At 39.5% G+C, this 12,368-nt stretch overlaps 1 protein-coding gene across 2 annotated transcripts in view; it reads left to right on the forward strand.

The window, feature by feature from the left end:
• Positions 1-12,368, forward strand: part of fbln2 (fibulin 2) — a 79,109-nt gene that overhangs the window by 24,420 nt on the left and 42,321 nt on the right. The window lies entirely within an intron of this gene.

Genomic DNA, 12,368 nt, shown 5'->3' on the forward strand with positions numbered 1-12,368 from the left:
TGTCTGTGTCTGCACACGACCCTTCAGTCTCACGCCCTTCTGAGGGCATATTCAGGCGTTACCTACGCTAATTAGGGCCAACTGGCGCACACTTTCAGTTTACGAGGAGATTGGCATTCATCAATCTAAGAACACAGGTGCGCACAATTCTGTGGTTTAAGAACACGTTCATGAATCTGACGGAGAGTTTTCTTAAGGACTTTCTTAAGAACAACTTACGAACAAAGAATTTAAGAAAGTACTTAGGAAGGTATTGGTGAATGAGGCCCAAAGTTGTTGGAGGTATATAGTTATTAAGGAAGTTAGCAATCTAGCTTGGTCTTTGCCCATTAAGGGCTTTGAAAATAAGAAGGAGGAACTTAAAATCATTTCTTAATATAACCAGAACCCAGTGCAGAGCAGCTAAAACTTGGTTCTGGTGAATAGCCAAACTGCAGAGTTTTGAATGAACAGTTTTTTACTTTACAGTGATCGAGTCTGTTTAGAATAAATGTCTGAATCCGTTTTTCATCATCCTTTTGATTTGTAAATGATGTTTTCGTTGTTGTTTATTAAATCTCACATGAAGACAAGAAGTATTTACAGTTTTCAGTTTGGTTAGTGTAGGCGGTAACCAGTACTGAATTAACCTGCTAGAGGACCCTGGGAAAAGATGAGATGACCCCTCAGGTTCTCCCAGTCAATAACAATAATGAAACACTGTGTTAAAGGAGTTCTTTGGAGTATTGACAATTTTAACCTGTATGTGCTGCTCCCCTTGACTTTATGGAGCTTTATAGTGAGTTTCAGAAGCTCATGTTACTGTTTAGCTGTTTGGCCCACATCTTTACTGTTTTGGTTCACTCTCACTCCTCCTCATAGTTTTGATTTCGGATGCAGAAGGCAACTGTTTTTAGACAAAAAGATGGAAACACCCATTGTACACTAAGCGCTCAGCAGTAAAAAGCAGACAGACACAGTCAGAGCTCGTGAGCCTGGAGCATTCAAAGCCAGATATTTGAATGTGACATTTGCCAGGTGAACAGAAACATAACTCCAAATAAACAAGACTAGGTAAAACCAAAACCAAAAATCATATGTCTGGACCGCCTATGGTCAAATCCTGATTTTATAACTGTGACGTTGTCTGACAAAATCACCAAACACATCAATGAAAGACTGAGGTGTGATTTCAGCTTTACTTATAAACACTCAGAGAGAAAGTTAGGAGAGACAGATCTTTCTTTTTTAAGTTATTTTTCCAGGCTTGGATTGGATTGGCTTTTGCTTTTATTTCAGTCATAGTGAGAAAGAGAGAGAGAGAAAGAGAATGACACACAGCAAAGTGCCACAGGCTGGACTCGAACCTGGGCTGCTGCGGCAAAAAATAAACCATAAGCATGCACTTTACCAGGTGAGCCACTGGGAACATCATCCTTTTTTTGTCTGTCACAGAGCACAGCCTCCCTCTGGGATTCACAATAGTGTAGCTTTTATTTGTTTCAACTCCATAACGTGACAGACTTTTATTACAGGCAGGTCTTTATGTCTAACTCCCTCTATTTGATATGTAGAGTTGGTCATAGCCTCGTTACCGATGACTTCTCTCTCTCCCTCTCTCCTGCTCTTTCTGCTCTTTGTGTCTTATGTTTAGTTATTCCTCTGCCTCCTTTAGTAATAATGATACATGTAATGAAAGTAGTTTACACGGAGTCTCACTTGTTTTGGAAGTGTTCCTCCGCTCCCCTGCAGTCCTAGAGCAACCGGGAGACCAGAGCTGCTCAGCAGATTGCGGCTTGGCGCTCCACTGAGAAGTGGTAGAAGTACCATCAGTCAGTCAGTCAGTCAGTCAGTCAGTCAGTCAGCTAAACAGTCGGGGACTTTCACGATTACAGGGCTGGTCTCGCTGTTGTGGTCCAGCCAAAAATAATGTTGCCCCGTAACTAGTTGATGTGCTAAGAAGTTATCAACTTGTTATTGTTGTGTTCATAAGTTTCCCACAAGTGACCAATAAATATGTTACTGTATGTTTAAGAATGTGACAGTGTTATCATAATATCTACTGAAAGACAAAGGGCCATATGAGACAGAATGGCTAACAATGCTGCTTAAAAGAAATGATGGAACATTTTGAGAAATTTTGGGCATTTTTTTCACATTTTTCTCCAAGAGTGAGGGGTGAAGATCAACATGTCAGTTGGTGAACTTTACAGGTGTTGGTATGTATATATTTTAACTTTGGACAGAGCCAGGCTAACTGTTTCCCTTCCTTCCAGTCTTCATTTTCACATCTCACTCTCAGCAAGATGGGGAATTTTGGGTGGATGGGACTCTGCTGCAGTTGCCTCCTTGGCTCAAGTGATAATCCAACCTTGTATGTTGTCAGTTTCCCCACAACAAATCTTTCTCACTTCATCCTATCTTCTCTCTGTCTCAATAGGCACTATTACCTTTCAGAATATACTATTAGGAGCTCAAGGTCTGTATTTCCTCCCTCATATGCCAGAGTACTGACTGCTGAAATGACTATTTTTTTGTTGAAACTTTCAAAATGGGTTTATTTCACATTTTCAAATCTGGGACCAAAACACTTCACAGTGGGGCTGCTATATGGCAGATGTGAGATGTCGATTTGAAAGAGTGTTGACAGGAGTGCAGCTTTTTTAAACTCATGTCTGGTCATGAAACATAATGAACATAATGAAATATAACGGAGAGAGGATGTCCCAGAATCTAAAGGAAATTACAATTTGCTCACTTTGGGTGTGAATAAGGTTAAACTTGAACCATGCCAACGTGTTTATAAACTGTGCATGGATGGCAGCATTTTATGACATTTGTACTCGTAAAGCAAAATTGGGTGACATAATCAATCTTACAAGCTTAACTAAACGTGAAGCCAACTTTTTAGGCAAAATTTGGAACAGTGACAAAATTTTGTTTGTGCTATTTCACATTTGCAGGAAAACAGCAGTAGACACTTCTCACAGGGCAGTGGGAGCTGGGCACGGGGGGGGGGGCACTGTGGACAGGCTGCTGTTGACGGGAGTCTGGGGCCTGAGAGATTGCCAGACATGAAAAGGGCTGACTGGTGTTGGGAGGCCAAATGGCCATGCTGGGCATTGCTAGGAAGTGAGGTGTAATTGTTAAAAGCAACCACAAAGCCGGTAGCTCTGTTGTGTCAGAAACAAGAAGCAAAGAGCGAGGGGAAAATGCTGTATTTTTGACTTTGCCTCGAGGAAGGTAGAGACAAAGATGAAATGTACTGTGCAGGCCTTTCTTTTTTTATTTTGGTGAAACCACATATTTCAGGGACAACCCTGACTCGGTGTAAGGACAGTCTTTTCAAGCCTCCGGTCCATTATATTCCCATCTGCTTTACAGATGAAACCCTGGGGGGCTGAGTGAGGAGGAAGGCAGAAAAGAAATGGAGATGACGCTCACATATCGTATCGATGTGGTCATGTTAAAACCATCCAGGAAATTCAGCAATCCGTGGGCTGATTTTAAAAGAAAAAACTGTGTGAAGGCTGTTGGGCATGGTTGTTCACCAGCTGACATTGTAGAGGTACAGAAAACCCACCTGAGACCACAACGCGCTGCAATTATTTATAAACTTCAGCTATTTTTAAAGCGACAGTAAAAGCGGCCTTTTATGTAAAAAAGACCTGTCCTTCCAGCTGAAATTCAAAAAGAAATAGGTGAGAAGGGTGGGATCTGTGGCTGGAAATGTTTTCACAGACAGGAAACTGTAGATTAAAACTTAGTGAGTGAGAGGCTGGTTGTGTGTGAACACACAGGGACAGCTGCGTTTAGTTCTTTTCTCCTTGTAGCCTTTGGTATGAAGATTTACAGAGTTTATTGATGCTGGTTAAAGTTGAGTACCTCTCTCTTCCTAGCTATACCCACTAAAAAGTTCCATACATTGGGTCATTGCAGAGGTGGTGATCCAATATAAATGACTGAATAGTGCAGCTTTAGGGCTTATCCTATTACTGCAGACCTAAAATTGAGACCTGAGCCTGTCTAAATCCAGCTCAACAGGTACTGGCACATTTGAGACCCAAAATCAAAGCTGTATTTTTGCTTTGTTTTAGCTATTATTAACTGTCAGCACGCCAGGCTAATGTAACACATTGGCTGTGCTGTCTCCCTCTCTCCTCCCACTGGGAATTGCATATTTTCTTGCAACACATGGCGTGCATGGACTTTGACATCTGGTAAAGTCAGGAAGAGAAGTTTCTCAAGTTTTTCATTATAGAATTAATATTCATGACAAAATAAGTAATAGTCAGGGTTGTCAGAGTCATATTCAGGTGTTGGTGAATCCTGATTGGTGCACAGACATATGTGACCTCCCCCTTCTGTAGCTGAATCCTGGCCATGTCAAATAAGTGAGAGGAGCGAAGACAAAAAAACAAATAAAATATCTAATGAAATACTCCCAAACAATTCTCAGTTTGAGGGAAAATTGTGTGTTCATGTTGTAGGAGATCACCTGGTCATGATTTTGGAATATTAAGCTTTAATTAAATTCATATTTAATGCTGGAATTATAGTGTCTATAGCAGGATTTTCCGCAATGTTTCTCTTTTAGATGGACCACAGCAATGTCCATGACTAAGTGAGTGAGTGATTAGGTTAGATCATTGTGCCGCTGAATGATGCAGAACTTAGTCATGAACTGACACCACTGGTCGTCTGGAGTGTTGGAATTCCCCCATTGGCTCTGTCAAAATGAATTGGCAAGATCAAGTAGTTTTACCAACTTAGTGCATTTATTACTAGATTTACAGACTCTTTAGACAATTTGTAATAACTTAAAAAAAAAAAAAGTCTTGAGATTTTCTGGACAAACCTTACTACTTTACGAAGAAGAGAGTCACCAGTAACTGCCCTGAAAACGACAGGGCACATGTCTCTGTGTGTTTACTCTGTTCAGTGAGTGGCAGAGAGGCGGAGCAGCGGTTGGTTACCCAGATGGAGGCTGTGTGAGAGACAAAACAAGAAAGATATTCTGTCTCTTCTTACTTCCTCTCTGAGTGATCATTTTTCAATCAGTCCAGCTGGAATCACAGCTCAGTCTTTGTCTTTAATTTGGTGTTTGGTGATGTTGTCAGACGACGTCGTGGTTATAAAATCAGGATTTTAGCGGCAAAGCAGCAGCTTGGAAGTTGTAGTCTTAATGGGGTGTGTTATGGTAAATGAGAACAGTTTTGTTAGAAATTCAGCTGTTTTAAAATACTGTAAATGTGAGAAAAGAGAGGAGAGAAGTAAACAGATAAAGGGCTGACACTAGCTGACACGAGGGTTAGTGTAAATATGACACAATGACGTCAGTTGTTAACAGCAGTTACACAACAGTTTTCAACTACGTTCTCATACATGGTCCAACCATATACTTGGTTTAGACCTTCTTCTTTTTCTTATTATACCATAGTCCTGAACTTTAAATGAGTCTTATTATTATTATTATTATTATTATTATTATATTGTTAATAATACTAATGAACAGACGGTTAATAAATAAAATGCAGGTATTTACAGTATACAAGAAACTTCTAGCCTGTAATCTGATTGAGTTGATACTTTATTTCTGTTTTGGTGGTGTACCTTATGGACAATCAATTCAAAAAGCCAAGTCAGGCACACTTTCAAATCAGCATCTACAAATCTTTATTTTGCATTCATCCAGTTTTTAACAAATATTTCAGCCACTCTTGCCACTAATGTTTTGTATTAATGCATACCTGTGGGTTTAACATCCGCTCATTGTTTGGGATCGAGTGGAGGAGAGAGTCAGGCAGGAAAACACTGACACTTCTGTATCATCACTATATCATTATGTCCTGGACTTGCTTTCACACACTCAAAATACCCTGCCAAACTATAATACAATGGTGAAGTTCCTAATTTACCAAGGTGCCATACACTCATTAAAGCTTTAATGTTAAAGCTTTTACAACTTAGTTCTGAGACATTGTACTTTCCTTCACTTTCTTCATTTACACATGGACTGACAGTCCCAGGCAGAGCGTTATTCTTCATTTAGGAAAGAGTTTTACACTTTGACAAGCCTTTTAGCATAAAGCTTTGACAGAATGATGATGGGAATTGCATAAAAAGAATCAATGTAGTTGATTTAATAAAAATTGAAGTGACATTTGGTTCTGATGATCATCATTAGTCTCATTCATTCTAGGACGAGAGGAGGTGCTGGTTCATTGGAATATATCCTAACTTTTCATTGATGGAAACCACCCAAATGGTACAAAATAAGTAAAAAGTAGCTCAATTGGGCGGAAAATCATCCAATCTGGCAACGCTGCTGGTGCTCCCAATATCTGTAATGGGCTGAGCAAAAAAGATCACACAGGGGACGGGAGGGGGCTATGTTTTCCATTCCATCAGCACTTCATTCTGACCACTCCATTTAAAACACATCCCGACCTATGAAAATCTGGATTTAGTTCAACAAATGTCAGGCATGATGAACAGAAGAGCGATGCTACATTTGGGCTTAAGCCAGTGAGCCTGGTGCCACGTATGTTGGTGAATCCAGAAAAAACTAAGCAAGTGAGAGACATAGCAGAACACATACAGACAAGCATTACATGACAAAGACAGAGGACAGAACCAAAGTACAAGGTAGGGGTTGATACACTGATGAAATTCATGCAACTTCAATTTTCTTCTTTTCCCATATGTGACTGAAGCTATTCCTTACGTCTCCAGAACTCCCTCCATGGTCATACTGGATTAAACAGGTCGAAGTAACAACACGTTCAAACCGTTCTCTTTCCTTCACTAGAACCCTGTATTTCAGGGACTTAAAGAACCAGTTTATAGGATTTAGTGGCATCTAGTGGTGAAGTTGCCAATTGCAACCAAGTGATTAGATTGCCTTAAATCCTTCACACTGGTCCTTTAATATGCCTCTGAATGTTGAACGATATTCCTGCCAATCTGCTGTATTACGTGTACTGTATAATTTTGACAGTCTGCTCATATTGTCCTGGAGAGGGGGTAAGTCACTTCTGCTCTGCCTGGTTTATTTGTTTTGGAGGCATATTGATAAATGACTGTTACTATGTGTGTCAGGGTGAGAAAAGCTTGTGACTGTGCCAGAGCAGTGGGAGCTGAGGCAGTTAGCATCCTTGTATTGTTCTGAACCATTACCCGCTCTGGCCTGCTCGTATTATTACATCGTAAAAACGACACTCCCTGAATGGCCTGAGTGCCTCATCAGTCCATTCATACTGGCTGCACAAATAAGCACATCCAAACAGAAAGCATTGAGGCAGGAAAGATAGAATCCATCATGTTTCACGTCTGTGAAAGTTCAACAGGAAGGTAGGGACTCGTTCTTCCCAAAAAATGTGTTGGAGGCAGTGTTGTTTTGTCTTGGTCCAGCTGGTATCTTTGCAATTCAGCCCCACTGTATATCTCTATTTCTCCGTGCTTATTCCATTCCATGCATTTGAACCATAGGTTTTAATGGTTATATGGATTTTTGGATTAAAGTTGCCAATGCAAATTGTTTGTGCCACTATTAAAAGTTTCCCATTTCCCCTAGAGTTTTATGGTTAACAAAGTCCACAGGATTTTTTAAACACCTAAAGCATGGGGTATTAAAACTGACATGGTTTTTTATCATGATTTTTTTTTTTGTAGGATTTGCAGCTCTTTAAAGCTACCCTAATCAATATTCATATATTAAGAAGGGAAGGAATGACTATGTGTAATGTAAAAGGTCACTCATAGTGACGTAGTGACAAACGCACAGAACATTATTTTGCAACTCTGCAGTTTTCCTCACCTCTAAGTAGCATTTTCAGCTCATTGTTTAGATTTTTTTAAGGCCTACTACTGTACTCTCCGATAAAAGTTCAATCAAGGGCAACTGAACTTGGTTGTAGATACTTGAAACTATACTCTGCTGGTTCATTCTCACTTATCTCATCAACCATCTGTCTAGCCACAGCAAACAATCGTTTTCAGCAAAAGCACACTTTACACCAAATGGTTGACAGATATCTCTATAAGGTGATAATATGTCAGTGTTGTGTTTACAGTTTGTTCTCCGCTGTTTTAAAAGTATTATTAATTGGTTTCAGAGTGAAACACTTTGACAAAAATGAAAATATGTGTGACTGTTGTCAGGGGCTTTATGTGAGTAACATTAACATTCATGTGGAGTTGTGCAAGATTTTCTATGTCCACCAGCTATTCGCTAACTTAGTCATTTGTTGCTGGACAGGCAGCTTACAGTGGGTTTATTAAAGCTATTCATCTGGAAACATGAACCTACTGCTGTCGAAAATGAGAACCAAATTCATGGACTGGACAACTGGAACAAGCTAATGGCGCTAAAATGCTACATAGAGCTGAGGGTGAATGTACAGTTGGGTGACAATTCTCTGTGGGTTTGTCTCAACAAACAGCTCCTTTGATATTACACATTGTCATTTGATCCATAGTTGATATAAAAAATATTGATGAGTACAGCTTTAAGGCCTATCAAATCCATCTTTTTAATGGCAGGAAAACTCTGGAACACATTACTGTCTTTAAATGAAGAATTCATTGAATACTGAATAAATACTTAAAATAAATTTTGCAAATATGACAACATGTCATTTCAGTTTTAACTTTCTATTTTTATGTAAGTTTACTTAGAGAAGAACATCAATCATGTCAGTAGTGGTCAAAACTAATTGGTTGATGTATTTGGACACCAGCCAGTATATTGTCACTATATTGTCACCTCATTAATACCTAAGTCATCCATACTACAGAGCCATTACTGGCTGCAAACATTAATTATATCACCTGCTGCAGTTGTTGCCTGGATGTTGTCATACATTCCCAGGCGGCGCATATATGTGTGACGTGTCTCAGTGTGGTGTGAGACAGGTCTGTGTTTGGCCAGACAGAGTAATGATGGGAAAGCAGTGTGGGGCCAGGCTAATCAGTCCAGACAAACCCCATGGGAGTTCCTTAAGTGGGTGGATGTCTCTTATTTTTAGTTTATCTGCTACAGAGCAGCCCAGTTTGGAGGCAGTGCTGCCATCCCAGCAACCATGTTGACTCTTTGAACAATAGCTATTGACAGAAGTGTGGTTTATGAGATATAAATATATCTGCTTGTTTCCATTGTTTCCCAGGTAACTGGCATGCTACTCCTGAGTGTTAAGCTGCATCTCACCCTCTGGTTGAACCTCATGTTTGGCCTTTTGGCAAGCACTCCTGGAACATACTTCACATAACAGCGGGAAATTGCACTGCTTCGAACTTTCTCATTTAGTGTCAGTGTGACTTCAAATAAAGCCCCACAGTTTCCTTTGTGAATAATCAGACGGGGATGGTGGTTTTACTTCTGGAAAACATTTAGTCATGTGAGAGGCGAGCCAGTACTTTTGTGAGCAGTCATTTCCTCCTGTTGTATTTATTCGTCTGTCTTCAGAGCTGCTTTGATAACAAAAGGTAAAATACCTTAAACCCCACCTTATTCCTTAAAAACGAAAATCTTGCTGATTGCATTGAGACCATCAAAACAATGATAAATCAGCTTCAGACATTACTGTGTTCAAGTTTCAAGTCTTTTTAAAGTACGTTCTCAACAAGGACATGGACTCTACAATACTAATATTTTACACTTATGTTTTGGGGTGAAATATTTCTTCTCTCAATGTGATACTATTTTCCAAAGGAAGTCCTTATAAATTATGTACAGTAAGTAGCAGACAGCCTTTTCTGCAAATGATTGTTTGCTCAGCTTTAAGGGAGTCAGGGCTGAAACTGAAAGCAACCAGCTGAAATAAAGAGAAACTCAAAGTAGAGCTAAGACTCGCATGGCTCAACTGTTCTTTTTTTTAATCTGAATGGACACTGTGCAGTGTGGGATTAGCAAAGTTAGACATACTACACTTTTGAGGAGAATATAATGGATATTACATCAAGAAAATAATGCAGGTAGGAGATTATCAAATCTGATCGCAGTGCTTTATTTGACACCATGTGGAGCAAATTCTCTGATGTAGCTGTTTTTAATTACGAGCAATAAGCTTCATAATTCAAGAGGAAGTCACACAGTGAAGTGTAATGAACTCTGCTATGTAAATGTATTGTACAAGTGTATTCAATACTGGATGCTCTAATGCATCAGAACGCAGTGACTTGATTTATTGAAATTTTGTTTTTGTTTTTTTGTACATATATTAGGCTCATGTCTTCAGAGTTATAAAACAAAACTTAATTTCACAGTAGAAGAATATGAAGAATATGCAAATGTTCTGTACTGTATATAAGCCAGTGAAGGTTTATTGAGTTGAGAAAAACAAAAGCTCTTTGTCAGTGGCTTTTCTTCAAAGGGCACGGAGTGAATTTTGGTGTGTGTTTGTGTGTGTATGGTTGAGCGTTCATGCTAATATGTGGATAAAAGCAGCAGAGTGAGACGGCTTAGAGTCTGACATGGAGGCAATGGGGAAGCTGACGAGCTCTCGGCGCTCTATAGTGCCAAGCGGCAGCAGCAGCTTGCCTCACAGTGTGTTCTTCCACCAGCTGAGATCCATGCAAAGCATCCAGGCTTGCTGTTACTCACTCTGCAGTGGGGGGCCATTTCAGGCTCTGCGGGACCAGCAGAGTAGCAAAGAATGTCAGTGATTGCTGTGACGGCTGTTCTCGACGTAGGCAAGGTTTGCTTCCAATTGCCTAATTGGAAGAAAGGAAGATTTTTTTTTTTTTTTTTAAGCATCAGCAGAAATGTGAGATTTAGAAATATGAAATGCATTCATTCAGTTATGGGGATTTAATGGGTCCCTGGTTTAACACATGTTTTATGCTCTTTTCTCCCAGTTGATGACATTGAAACGATCCCATTTTCCCTCTGAATAAGAGGATGGCAGAATGGAGATGGTTTTGAAGAGGAGCCATTACTGGAATTTATTTTGGTATTCTTTCACTGAATGACTTTAATGGCCATTTAATAATGACAACTGATTTAATTCACAGAGCCATGTATAAAGCTATCTTATGTCAGCTTCATTAACCATTCAGTATTACTTTCATAGTGATGCATAATCAACCTTGTGTGGATGAATAAACCCTCTGCATTACATAGTATTTTACCCCCATAAAAATGTCATGTTATGGCCCTTTATTTTAGTTTTTTTGCCTTTTTTCTGAAAAATCAATCATCAATCAATTTTGTGGCCAATATAGTACACCACCACCCACAATACCCTCTACTCTCAGTATAAAGAGAGCAGAATTATCAAAATCTGTCAACAAAAGCTGAAAATATATAATCTTGATAAAAGCGGATCTCATGGGTGAGCTTTTGTACTGGATTACATTATATTGTACATGAGTATTTAATAAAGTAGCAAGTGAATGCAGGCAGTTGAAGTTTTATGAGGTTTTATCAAGTGTAAGCTTCCACCTGCTGTTAGTGGCATACTGTGACATATAAGTGTGTGAAGGATGTTTCATACCAAAATGCTCTGTGGAAATTGTGGATGACTTCACTATATATACTTTGATGTGTATGTATGTGTACACGGGTTTTTCTACCTTTGTATTTTTAGCCATGCCAGCAGAGACTCTGGGGACTGTAATGTTGGTCAGTTCAGTTTATCTCAGCATCTACTGGAAGGATTGCAATTAAATTTAGTACAAGGATTCCCACTGACTTTGTTGATCCCCTGTCCTTTTATCTAGTGTCATTTTATGTTTTGACACAGTTGGATGGATTGCCTAGAAACTTGTAGTAATTGGTAAGAATTTTGGTGATCCGATGATTATTTTTTTCATTTACCATCATCAGGTCAAAATTTCTACATGCACACTTTGGTTCATGTAGATAGAGCTAAACGAATGACATTCCTGTCAGCCTCAGCTGTACATTGTGTTTAGTGCTATTCAGAAAAAGCAAGCAAGCTAACATTGTTAACTAAGATGCTGACCATGTTAAACATTAACTGCTAAACATCAGCCTGTTAGCATTGTCATTGTCATCATGTTAACAAATACTGACATGAAATATCTGCTTTTTTGAGAAGAACCAGATATTTTTTTAAATAGTTGAAACCAGATAAAACCAGGTGAGTTTCAGGTTCTTCCAAACCTTGGAGGTGCTTCAACTGCCAGACTAGTAGCGATGTACATAAATGCTGACACTTTGTCAATCTGTCACACTTCTTTCTTCTCTGACCATGTTGCATCCATCTACCAGTCGAGCCACTTTGCATTATACAACATAAGATATACCAGATCTAGTACACCGCCCAGTTCTTGGTCCAGGCCATGGTTATCTCTTGCTTCGACTACTGCAGTGCCTTTCTGGCGGGCCTCCCTTCACACTCAGTGAAACCCAGATGGTCCAGAAT

This window comes from Seriola lalandi, unplaced genomic scaffold, assembly GCF_002814215.2.
Source record: "Seriola lalandi dorsalis isolate HSWRI2012SDOR001 ecotype SW California unplaced genomic scaffold, Sedor1 jcf7180002054748, whole genome shotgun sequence".
Classification (NCBI taxonomy): Eukaryota; Metazoa; Chordata; class Actinopteri; order Carangiformes; family Carangidae; genus Seriola; species Seriola lalandi.